Below are 12,130 nucleotides of genomic sequence, written 5' to 3'. Positions count from 1 at the left end.
GCATTTCCTTAGGATTCATCCAATGAAGCTCAGTCTGGCATCTGCTTTACCGACGATTAATTTTATATGGTCATTCCATTTTAAATCACTCCTGATGCCTACTCCCAGATAATTTATGGAATTAACTGCTTCCAGTTGCTGACGTGCTATATTGTAGCTAAATGATAAAGGATCTTTCTTTCTATGTATTTGCAGCACATTACACTTGTCTACATTGAGATTCAATTGCCATTCTCTGCACCATGTGTCAATTTGTTGCAGATCCTCCTGCATTTCAGTACAATTTTCCATTGTTACAACCTCTCAATATACCACAGTATCATCCTCAAAAAGCCTCAGTGAACTTCCGATGTTATCCACAAGGTCATTTACATATATTGTGAATAGCAACGGTCGTACGACACTCCCCTGCGGCACACCTCAAATCACTCTTACTTCGGAAGACTTCTCTCCATTTGAACCATCCCCTTTGAAAAATTAATGAATTTCTGTTCTGAGAAACCTCTACGTTATTTGATTTTCAAACAGCTGAGCAAATCTGAACTTGCTCAGACATTACTCTCTTCACTTATTCTGATCAACACTAAACTGACACACAATATTTTTAGCGCAACGCAATCTGACTTTCAATAATCCCTACAAAAGAATGGCACTTACTAACAATAACCTATACCTTTCATGATTCACTTACCTCACAAAAATCTTCGTTACTTGAACTACTGCAATACAGCGAGAGCCAATACTGACAGCTAAATAAAAGATTCTAGCTGCTGAAGGCACTAACTACTGATAGGCATAGTTAGCAAATGAAAGATTTTGATAGAGAACAAACAATGTATTTACCTTAATAATATTGCAAAGTCATCATATATATATATATATATCAGTTCATGATATCCAGTATTACAAATTTACTCTTTCTGGTGGACACACATCCAGATCGTCCACTCTTAAAATTCTGCCATCTCTCTCCCCACATCCACCACAGCTGGCGGCTCACCTCCAACTGCGCAATACTACGCGCTGTTCACATACAACACATCCAACTGCCCAACACTACAATAGCGAATATTCCAACAATGCCAACCAGCCACAGACTACACACAGGACAGCCAGTGATTTTCATACAGAGCGCTACATGACGTTACCAACATGAAAACCTAAACAACCTACTTACATACCCCCATGCTCCCAAAAAAAAAATTTACAAATTATTTTGGGCAGTGGCCAATACAGATTTGAAAAAAATTTTCATAATTACAATAACAAAGATATCAAATGCACGCACTTATTGATACAATGTTGGTCAAAAGCAAAAATTGTTGTCATAAAGACAGTCCTGATCATTCATCACAATAGTAATTACAGTTTTCTTTATTTTCTCAAAGTCTGAGCAGTAAAAGAAAATGCACAAGGAAGTAGTGGATTTCCATGCAGTCTTGAAGACAATGCTGACTCTTGACATGCACACAGTTTATGGGGCCACAACAGAGCAAACCCATCGCAGAGTCAGTCGAAGTTTTGAAGAATATTGGTAGGCAGGTCATCACAGAGCAGACTCACTGTAGTCCTGGTAGAGATTATGGTACTGTTGTGCCACCAGAGCTGCAAACCCACTGCACTCCTTGTAGAAATAATGGTATTGGTGCACCATCAAAGGTGTAGACCCACTGTAGTCCGTGTAGAGACGGCCAGCAGCCATCTGTTGCGACTGTGTAGGTGCAGCCGGCCGCGGTGGTCTCGCGGTTCTAGGCGCGCAGTCCGGAACCGCGCGACTGCTACGGTCGCAGATTCGAATCCTGCCTCGGGCATGGATGTGTGTGATGTCCTTAGGTTAGTTAGGTTTAAGTAGTTCTAAGTTCTAGGGGACTGATGACCACAGCTGTTAAGTCCCATAGTGCTCAGAGCCATTTGAACCATTTGTGTAGGTGCACAAACACCTTCAAAGAGTCCATAAACCACCACTTATACACTCACAAAGTTTTTGGAATTGTCCTTAGAACCAGCAATGCTGTTAACCAGTACCTTGCTGAATTATTAACACACGTGCAAACACTAACAGTCCCAACTTCTCACATATTGTGCATATATGATGACCAACAGAAACGTGTGCAGTGAAATGAAACTTAATTTGAAGAACTGGTGTCTATACAATTATAAATTTATGACATGAGAATAGAGTTACAAAGGTACAAAATACATCATTAAAGAACATAACAATGCAGATAACATTTGTAGTAATATGGGCTTTACAAAAAAATCGAAATAACATATACATCAGTGTTACAGGAATTATGACCTAAGTAAATAAATAAAATAATAAGAATAGTTTTCAAAACATTAATTTCACACATAAGCATAGAAACAGAACAGAATGTCTGAACATCTTTACAAAGTAAATAACATAGTATTAGGAAAATTCTACAAACATATAAAGACAGGTAGAACACAAATACACAAGGGTACACAAACAAACAGCGGGATAACACAAAAGGAAAGGACAAGGTTTGTTTTACTGCAGTGTTTTGCAAACAAAACTATCTCTTACTTCTTGGAGATCTCTCTTCGTTCATCATGATTCCCGAAAAGTCCCATCTATACCTGTTGTCCCTAAGCCCTACTGTTTTGTTCATATCCTCTGAGACGCACCCACATGCCTTGCTCATACTGTGGCATCAAGCAGTCACGCCTGCAAGATGAGTGGTCTGCCAAGCAAGTGGATTTATTCTTATTTATCGCAAAACATCAATGTCTGATTATGAGCTCTAGTACTCACAATTAAGCTACAAATTATTCTCGTGTTTGAATATTATGCAACGGAAACGGATTACGCACATCTGACTATTAGTAATTTACACAACTCTGATTGTTCACTACGCACTGGCAATACCACATTTTCTTTCTTACTCAACGGCTTTGATCAACACGTGGCCATCGCACTGAATGGGAATGGCGCACACATTATAAATTCTGGATATCATGACTACACACTATTCGAAGAACAAGGCCACCACTCTTTTTCTTTTCACTATCTTTTTTTATTCTGATAAATTCTATTATTCTATTATTACATTTTTATACAATAATTACACATGATAAACTCCGCCCACAGGGCATGGCTTTACACTGGTAATTCTCTATCTTATGGTCTCGTAATTATCTAACGCTACAGTGCACTTTCTGGATAGGATGGTGGATCTTTTGCTGTTTCTCACACTTCGACTCTCACACCCATCACCACGAAAATTTATTCCAGACCGAGTGGTACAAAAGGGAACATGCATAACCCATTGCCTCTGAACCTATCTTGCTACTGTCCCATGCAACCCACACATACTTAAATTACATGAAATACATCACACTGGCAACATACAATACAACACAAAGAATAGTCACAACGTTATAATCACATCACTTTCAGCTTTCCCACTTCAATTAGTTCGTAACTTTTCTTTCCTACTACGAACTCTGGAGGATATATGCACGTCTTCCTGTGAAATGCAAGTCAAGTGGCGTTGCTGGATAGACGGCTGACTCACCTTGCTTCATCCTCAGAGTATTAGAGTTTGAATCCAGCGTCACACGGAAACATAACACGCAAAGTAATATTAAGAACATATTCGTCACATACACGAGTCCTAAACTGATACCATGGACGAGTACTTCGCTTTATCCTTTGTCTCATACACAGATTGATACTCACACAGTACTCACCACGTGGAAGTACTCGTCTCTAATTTCAAGTCCTGCACACGCCATTTATTAAATATTTCCAACTTATAGTACACACGCCAGTAATTCAGCTTAACTTTAGCACTCGGAAGTATTTCAAGTTAGTACTAGCACTCGCAAGTATTCCAACTTAGTACTAGCACTCGCAAGTATTTCAACTTATTACTACACGTGGTTTCACTGTGACTGTTGGTCACTTCCGAAGATTACTACGATCCCCTTAATATTACCTGCCTGTCATTTAATTCTCCACCCAGAAGTTCCTGAAATAGAGAAATGATTATTCCAAACTACTCTTAAGTATTTCACATGCATACCATTTTCTCCACTCTTTTGTCTTTACGGAGCACACATAAGACAGGTCTTACCAACACAAGACCCAGCGCCAGAGTACTGAAACATGGCCGTTCTTCAGGTCATCTCGCACCTCCGTCGAGGTGGGGGAAGACCATACTACCGTACTGGTCAGCCACATTTCAGCCGCTCAAAGCTCAGGTAAATTTCATCTCTTTGGCTCCACCAAAGGTGACCAACGGACCGTCTCAAAGATGATCATATATTGCACATTCACTATCTGCACTTAGGAGACGACCATACATTCATTCATTTCACAGATCTCACCAAACTGGATGTAGGGATTTATTTTGTGAGAGTGCACATGTGATCAATTAAATAAATAAATTGTCAGTCTTTCCTACACTGGTATCCGGCTTCGGTGAAATTGAGTTACTATTACAAAAAATATGTTGTTCTGAAAAGACTAATGAAGAATGTTGTACCTATTTTCAACGTCGGGCGGTACTGTACCCTTTCACCACCGGCTACCCATGCAGAAAATAAATGGTACGGTACTATCCTTGCATTGCGAGGGTAGTTATGAACATTTTTTTTTCTTTAAGACAGCTGTATTCGAACAAACGTAGCAAGTCATCATAATAACCAGGAGGAGAACTTAGCCCCAGGTGACCTCAAATAGACGACCAAATACTGTTACTTTACCAAATTATTGACACAGTTATTTCATTATTGTACTCTCCACAATCCGGAGTAACGTACACATACCAACTTACATCAGTCCAAATGACAAATAAAACATTACATCATACAAACTGAAACAAAGAAAAATTTGCTTATTTACCCGGATCTCCGTTACTTTTTTTAGGAGTAATCCAAACTTCAGTAATTCTATAACAAATAAAAAAAATACTAATTGTACTCATGAAATTTTAAGTAGCTCACCGTCCAAACACTGAGGAAGTAATCTGACATTCATAAATTGCAGGGTAATAATCTTTACACAGTGATGTCTAAATACAAAACGAAATCAACAAAAGAAAAAAATTACGTACACTAGTTACGTGTAGAACGTTAGGCTCCATACCATTACTCTAAAATGTACGTCAAACTTACAGAGAAATTAAACTGAGGAAAAAAAAGAAACAAGTTACATACTGGTTACGTAATTTAGTCAATCTAAGACATCATGTCATACCTCATTAACTATCATTACTTAAGCAATTGCCACCACTACTCGACTGTGATTTTAACCTTATCCTTGCCCACCAGTACAAATAACTGCTGCTGAGCTAGTCAGTCCATCAACTTTCATCAATACACGCAGTAAATAGTTATCAATAATTGCTTGAATCCATCAGTAACTCTCGTATTTTACTCTACTGCTCATTTCTCTGTTGTTACATATTTAGACGACAAGAACTTGCATTTCGACTAGCCTCCATTACACTTCAATGTGAACTATCACCACTGTGATAATGCAAATAAGTGGCTTCAGTCAACACACCAACAAGATTATTACTGTCCACGACATCAAAATACATCAGTTAATTCCGATATTTGTTGTGCAATGCAAACTCTTGTCCCCTTTGACAACCTTACTGACCAATGCAACAAGAGCCGCTACATTAGTATTGCAACACTGGCTAATAATTAAAGCATACTTGTCCCAAATATTCTAATAAACATGCTATGTGAAATTGATAACCCAGAACAAACAAACAAAACACACTAACTATTCTAAACACATATGTTAATGAAATACAATTACACTTGGTGTCGCTTCATGAATAAAACATATTAAAAAATTTACACTATTACAAATGCATTATTCCCTATCTTGCGAGTCACACGGAATCATTTCATTCTGTGATTTTCTTGGGGTCAAAAAGTTGCTGACAGTTTTCCTGGAAACACTGTCTCGGTGTCCAAGCTCTCCCATGGTTACCCAGACGAAAGTCTTTAGTCACTCAAATCGGCATTTTGAACACGAACTGAACAATAAACTGTATCTCACATTAAACACAAATGTCATAGTCACTCTCAGATTACCATCCACACGAATCTGGTCGTCCAGAAATGGTCCTACAACTACTATTACCCACGGTCCTGTCCTTTCAGTTCATGGTGTAATTAAAAGTCTTAAGTTCCAACAAACAGCACTTATTACTGCACCAATTAAAGAAATGTCTCTTACTACAAATGCAAATGTCGATGTCCCACTTTAGTTTCTTGTGTTCAGACAATAATTAGTCACCAAACGACAACTGTCCTCTTTAAGTATATCAAGCGTCCCACATACATTTTACAAAGCACACTTAACAAGTCACTCCCAAAAGTTTATGGATCCCACTGTTCAGTGGTCAAGACAAAACAAAACAATCGTCCTGTCTGCTAAAGACAAAATCTTTTCCACCACTCACAACGTGGAAACACCAGTCCTTCACTTTCCAACTTATTGAGACATACGAGCAGTCATCTTGTTTTCACGGCTCCACAGTCCAGTACTAGTTAATAGCTACGGTTTAAAAATCCCCGCCGGACTCTGCCGCACGTCGTTCATTCTACTGTCGCGCCGCCGTGCCAGCCGTTGAGCAGAAAAACCACCCGTTGTTGCCTCTGCGGGATACTGTCTCCAGTCGTAAGGGTGGCGCAACTTATGAATGGCCAGTGGTAGGTGCGTGTCGCCCCAGGCCGTTGACCTGTTGTAGCGGGCACGTGGAGTGTACCCCGATTGACAGTGGAATGGGGAGCGCAGCGGCTCTGTCGCCTCTCCCATGCCAACGTCAACTTGGCCTCCCACATTTTTATGTAGGTATGGGCGTGTTCTGCATGGGCCCCTCAGAGCTACGACACCCAATCAGTCAGACCCATCCGTGCATCTCGCAACATTACAGACAAAAGGATATTCTTACAGTATTTAAATACTCATTTATTGCATGTATGATCTACTAGATACATTGGTAATAAAAGAATCTTTGTTCTAAAAAACATAAAATCATACACCCTAGTTTTCTACACATACAACATCAATATTAAGAACATATTCGTCACACATGCGAGTCCTCAACTGATACCATGGACGAGTACTTCTCTTTATCCTTTGTCTGATACACAGATTGAGACTCACACAGTACTCACCACGTGGAAGTACTCGTCTCTAATTTCAATTCCTGCACACGCCATTTATTAAATATTTCCAACTTATAGTACACTCGCCAGTAATTCAGCTTAACTTTAGCACTCGGAAGTATTTCAAGTTAGTACTAGCACTCGCAAGTATTCCAACTTATTACTAGCACTCGCAAGTATTTCATCTTACTGCTACACGTGGTTTCACTGTGACCGTTGGTCACTTCCGAAGATTACTACAATCCCCTTAATATTACCTGCCTGTCATTTAATTCTCCCCCCCCCCCCCCCCAAAAGTTCCTGCAATAGAGAAATTATTATTCCAAACTACTCTTAAGTATTTCACATGCATACCATTTTCTCCACTCTTTTGTCTTTACGGAGCACACATAAGACAGGTCTTACCAACACAAGACCCAGCGCCAGAGTGCTGAAACATGGCCGTTCTTCAGGTCATCTCGCACCTCCGTCGAGGTGGGAGAAGACCATTCTACCGTATTGGTCAGCCACATTTTAGGCGCTCAAAGCTCAGGAAAATTTCATCTATTTGGCTCCACCAAAGGTGACCAAAGGACCGTCTCAAAGGTGATCTTATATTGCACATTCACTATCTGCACCTAGGAGACGACCATACATTCATTCATTTCACAGATCTCACCAAATTGGATGTAGGGATTTGTTTTGTGAGAGTGCACATGTGATCAATTAAATAAATAAATTGTCTTTCCTACACTGGTATCTGGCTTCGGTGTATTAAGTGAAATTGAGTTATTATTACAGAGAAGATGTTGTTCTGAAAAGACTAACGAAGAATGTTGTACCTATTTTCAACGTCGGGCGGTACTGTAACCTTTCACCTCTTTCAAAATAATTATTTCCCATTGTAAAATACTCATTTTGGCCCAAATCTCTTTCATATAACTTCTCCATGCATTTTTTTCCTATTCTTCATAACTCATTCTCTTATATAGCCTACTCCCTCTTAAGGTAACTTAAATCTACTGAGCTCAGATATATATATATATATATATATATATATATATATATATATATATATATATATATACTAAGGGACAATGCAATGGAGCAGCAAAAAAATTAACACAAACAGCAATGACAAAAATTACAAATTGGCAAAGCAAGCAGCAGTATATCTAAATTAGCAAAGCAGATGCAATATTACAACTAATATAAGGCAATGTGAGGCAAACAAGAAAAATATATCAGTAGTGAAACTGACTTAACGGAGTAATACAAAGTGAAATTCAGTAGCACTATGCCTGGCAAACAGCAGTGGCAAATGCAAACTTATATCTAAACATAATAAACCCACAACCAGAAAAATAGTACACTGAAGACAACAATGCAGATAAGGGAAATGCCTATTCACATCTTAATGTCTATGTCATTAAAGTGGTGCAAGCATAAAAACATCATTCAATAGCCATGTGGCATTTCATAAGTCAGTAGAAATTATCTCAACTCTCGTAGATAGACACTTGTCATAATCAGATGTAAGAATATTTCCCATCAATTCATAAGCATTTCAGTAAGTATCACAAAGTACGAGCTCCACAGTATAATCATATGTTTCCAAGTAATAGCGTGTCATATTTGCGATGCTTTCTACAAAGGAATGTCAATAGCAAAGTTAATGGACTCTTTTTTCTCCACCTAATGGCTTTTTGTCCAGGCGACTGGGGCAGCTGGGCGCCCACAATGCATTACGTCAAGGTCACGTAGCTTTCTCACCAAAATACAGCAGTTTCCACTGCAGTGACAGTCTCATTTTAAAAAAATTCACAGATCGAAAAATTACAGCAGAAATGCGTAGAAACGAAATCTCATGAATAGCAGTGTTGTGATGCATTCACGCATGTACACACGTTTCATAACTCTTAAAGTATGATTCTTGGTTTCCAACATTCTTTTTCACAAATCAGAGTCCCTAACCACTACTCATTACTCCTTACCTTATTACACATATACATATTCATCGACACTTCTTCAATATTTCATCATAATAAATACATAGCACAATCAAATTCCTCATATAGCATCAACTTATTGATCATAAACATACCTCAACAGCATAATACACATCGTCATTGTAATAATAACATCATAACAGATCAATCACATCTCAAAATCGTCGCAGCTTCTTTCAATATTTTCAAAACCTTCTATAAAGCCATCTACCTCAAACGTACTTCAAAAATCATGATCACTTACCAAATACTCATTCAAAGCTCTCATAGTATCACAATGGTTCCAAAAAAATATGAAGAGTTCACAAAGTACAGACAAACTACAATTTCATAAGTGTGAAGTTATCCAACTGTGTAATTGTGTAAACATGTGTCACTGATGTAGTAAAAAAATGTTTGTTTCTCTGTTAAATAATCAGATAGCGTATTACAAAAATCTTTAAAAATAAATGTTTTAGGTATAAAATTAATCACTCAAATACGTGCACTGTAGTGCTAAACATTGCGTCTTGTTTTAAGATAATCTCTGTCATTACTTAAGGTTAAAAATTGTGCCAAGTGTCGTAATTATTGTAGTCCGTAAGCAAAGTTCTGTAGAAGCCAATGTACTTACCTTGTAATAAACAAAGTCAAATGCTATGCGTGATCAAGAAAGTACTATACTGTAATGTATTGTTGTGCTACGAAATAGGCTGTCTCATTGTACCTATACCACAAAAGTTACTACTAAAACATGTTTTACTTTCCAGAAGAATTCAGAAAAACTGTGCAGATATAAAACAGATACACGCAAACGCAATAATATAAATTGTGTCACTCATTAGTAGCGTCATGATACAATCGTGTAGCTGTCAAATAAACTAACCACTGTGTCATCTGGTATCTCTCAGAAAGTACTTAAATCCAGAATATATTTTCAAATAAACCACAATGTTGCATTAAAATCTCAGTAGCAGTACTGGTATACGTTCTAAGTATGTGAGCCTTATACTCATTACGTAATCCTGCAACTAACGAGCAAGAATGTACACACACAATAACACTGTGTCGTCGGTTCACTATAACAATGCATTCGTAATTACTGTCTAAATATGTTCCTTAGGTTCTAGACTGGATAGTTAACTTAAAAACATTGTTGCATGTTAACAGTTTCTAAGTGTGACAAAGCGTACTAGTAACGTGAATTGAAAAATTTTATAGCAGAGACTAAGTTAAAAAGCAGATTTTCTCTCAATAAACGGTTGTACATGTGAAATGTGGTGCAATCCTTTACTCTTCCTAGTACGCAGAGTTTCAACTTCAACGCAATTATCATATGGTATACATTGGATTCTGTAAGGTCCATTGTAAATCAGAAAGAATTTGTGACTCAAGTGTTTCTTCTTATGTGACAATGAATGAGCTTTAATGAGAACTTTCTGACCAATGTATAATTTCTTTGTATTTGCTTTACCGTGTAGTTTTCTCCTTTTGTCTGCTGCAGAATTTATATTTTCAATAGCCAAATCTATGATGTCTTTGTGTCAAAGTTTACATGTATTTGGAAAAGGTACAAGCTCTCTGATTCTGTTCGGTGGTTCTTCATTCTTCAGTACAAGAATAGGTGGTAAAGCAATGTAGTCATGGGGCATCTCATTCAGCACGTTTTGAAATAAGTGTAAATATCTGTCCCAATACTGATGTTTTCTGTGACAATAAAGTCTGCAAAGCTCATTGATTTCTTTCATAACCCGTTCACATGGGTTACAATGTGGTGAGTACAATGAAATATAAACAGGTTTGATTTTATGATTCCAGAGCTTGCGTGACCAAACAGCAGATCTGAATTGCGGTCCGTTATCTGAAATGACTTTAGTAACGTGGACAACTTCACGTAAGAAACTTTTAACAAAGGCGTTGGATACAGATCGTCGAGTGGCTTTACGTAACGGTGTGAAAGACACAAATTTTGAAGTAAGTTCAACAGCGACTAAAACGTACGAAAATCCATTCGATGTTCTGACAAGGGGTCCCAAGAGATCAACAGCAGCAAATTCTTTTATTTTAGAAGGAATGATAGGAAACAATGGAGCACTATGAGAGATAGTAGATGGTTTAGCCTTTTGACAAAGTTCACTAATAGACACGACTCTTCGAATTCTCTTTTCCATATTGTTAAAATAACAAGTCGTCCGAAGAATATGATAACGTTTTCGTGGACCAAAATTTGCATAGCTGAAATGAATGTACCAAATGAGCTTATTAACAAAATCGTCAGGAATGCAAAGTACCCTTAGCTTGTCATCCAGAGTGCAGCATTTGAAGAGTATGTTGTTTCTAACCAGATAATAATGCCGAATCTGTGTGTGTCTTTTCATGCAATTTACTTTTGATGTCTTTCCAAATCGGATCTTTATCTTGCTCATGAGCAATGTCCTTTAAAGATGTGGTGATGAAGTTTTCAAAGGCGACTTTCTGAACGTAAAGCATACTGAAATTTTCCTCAAGGTTGCCTTCTGTGTTACTTTTCTCAAACCCAGCCGGTGTGCGTGACAGTGCGTCCGCAACAATGTTCTCCTTGCCGGGAATGTAGACTATTGTGAAGTGGAATTCTTGCAGAAACAATGCCCAACGTTTTAACCTGTCATGATTTAATTTTTAAGACATAAGAAATTGTAATGCACGATGATCACTGTATACTTTTACGTTCTTACCAGAAAGAAAGAAACGGAATTTGTTAAATGCCCAAACGATAGCTAAAGCTTCTAATTCAGTAACGGAATAATTTTTTCAGATTTTGTTAGGACTCAGCTAGCAAAAGCAATGGTTTTCTGAACAGTAGTGTCATTTTCTATGGCTTCTTGAAATAAATGGGCACCAAGACCGACTTCAGAAGAATCCGTTCTAAGGCAGAAATCTTGTGACAGAACTGGGTGAGCTAATAATGACGCGTTAAGTAGCGATCCTTTCAAAGAATTGAATTCCAACTGTGCCTGCTTGTTCCA

Source organism: Schistocerca americana, chromosome 5 (assembly GCF_021461395.2).
Source record: "Schistocerca americana isolate TAMUIC-IGC-003095 chromosome 5, iqSchAmer2.1, whole genome shotgun sequence".
Taxonomy (NCBI): Eukaryota; Metazoa; Arthropoda; class Insecta; order Orthoptera; family Acrididae; genus Schistocerca; species Schistocerca americana.
The sequence above is the reverse complement of the archived record's forward strand: the minus strand, read 5'-3'. Positions refer to the sequence as shown.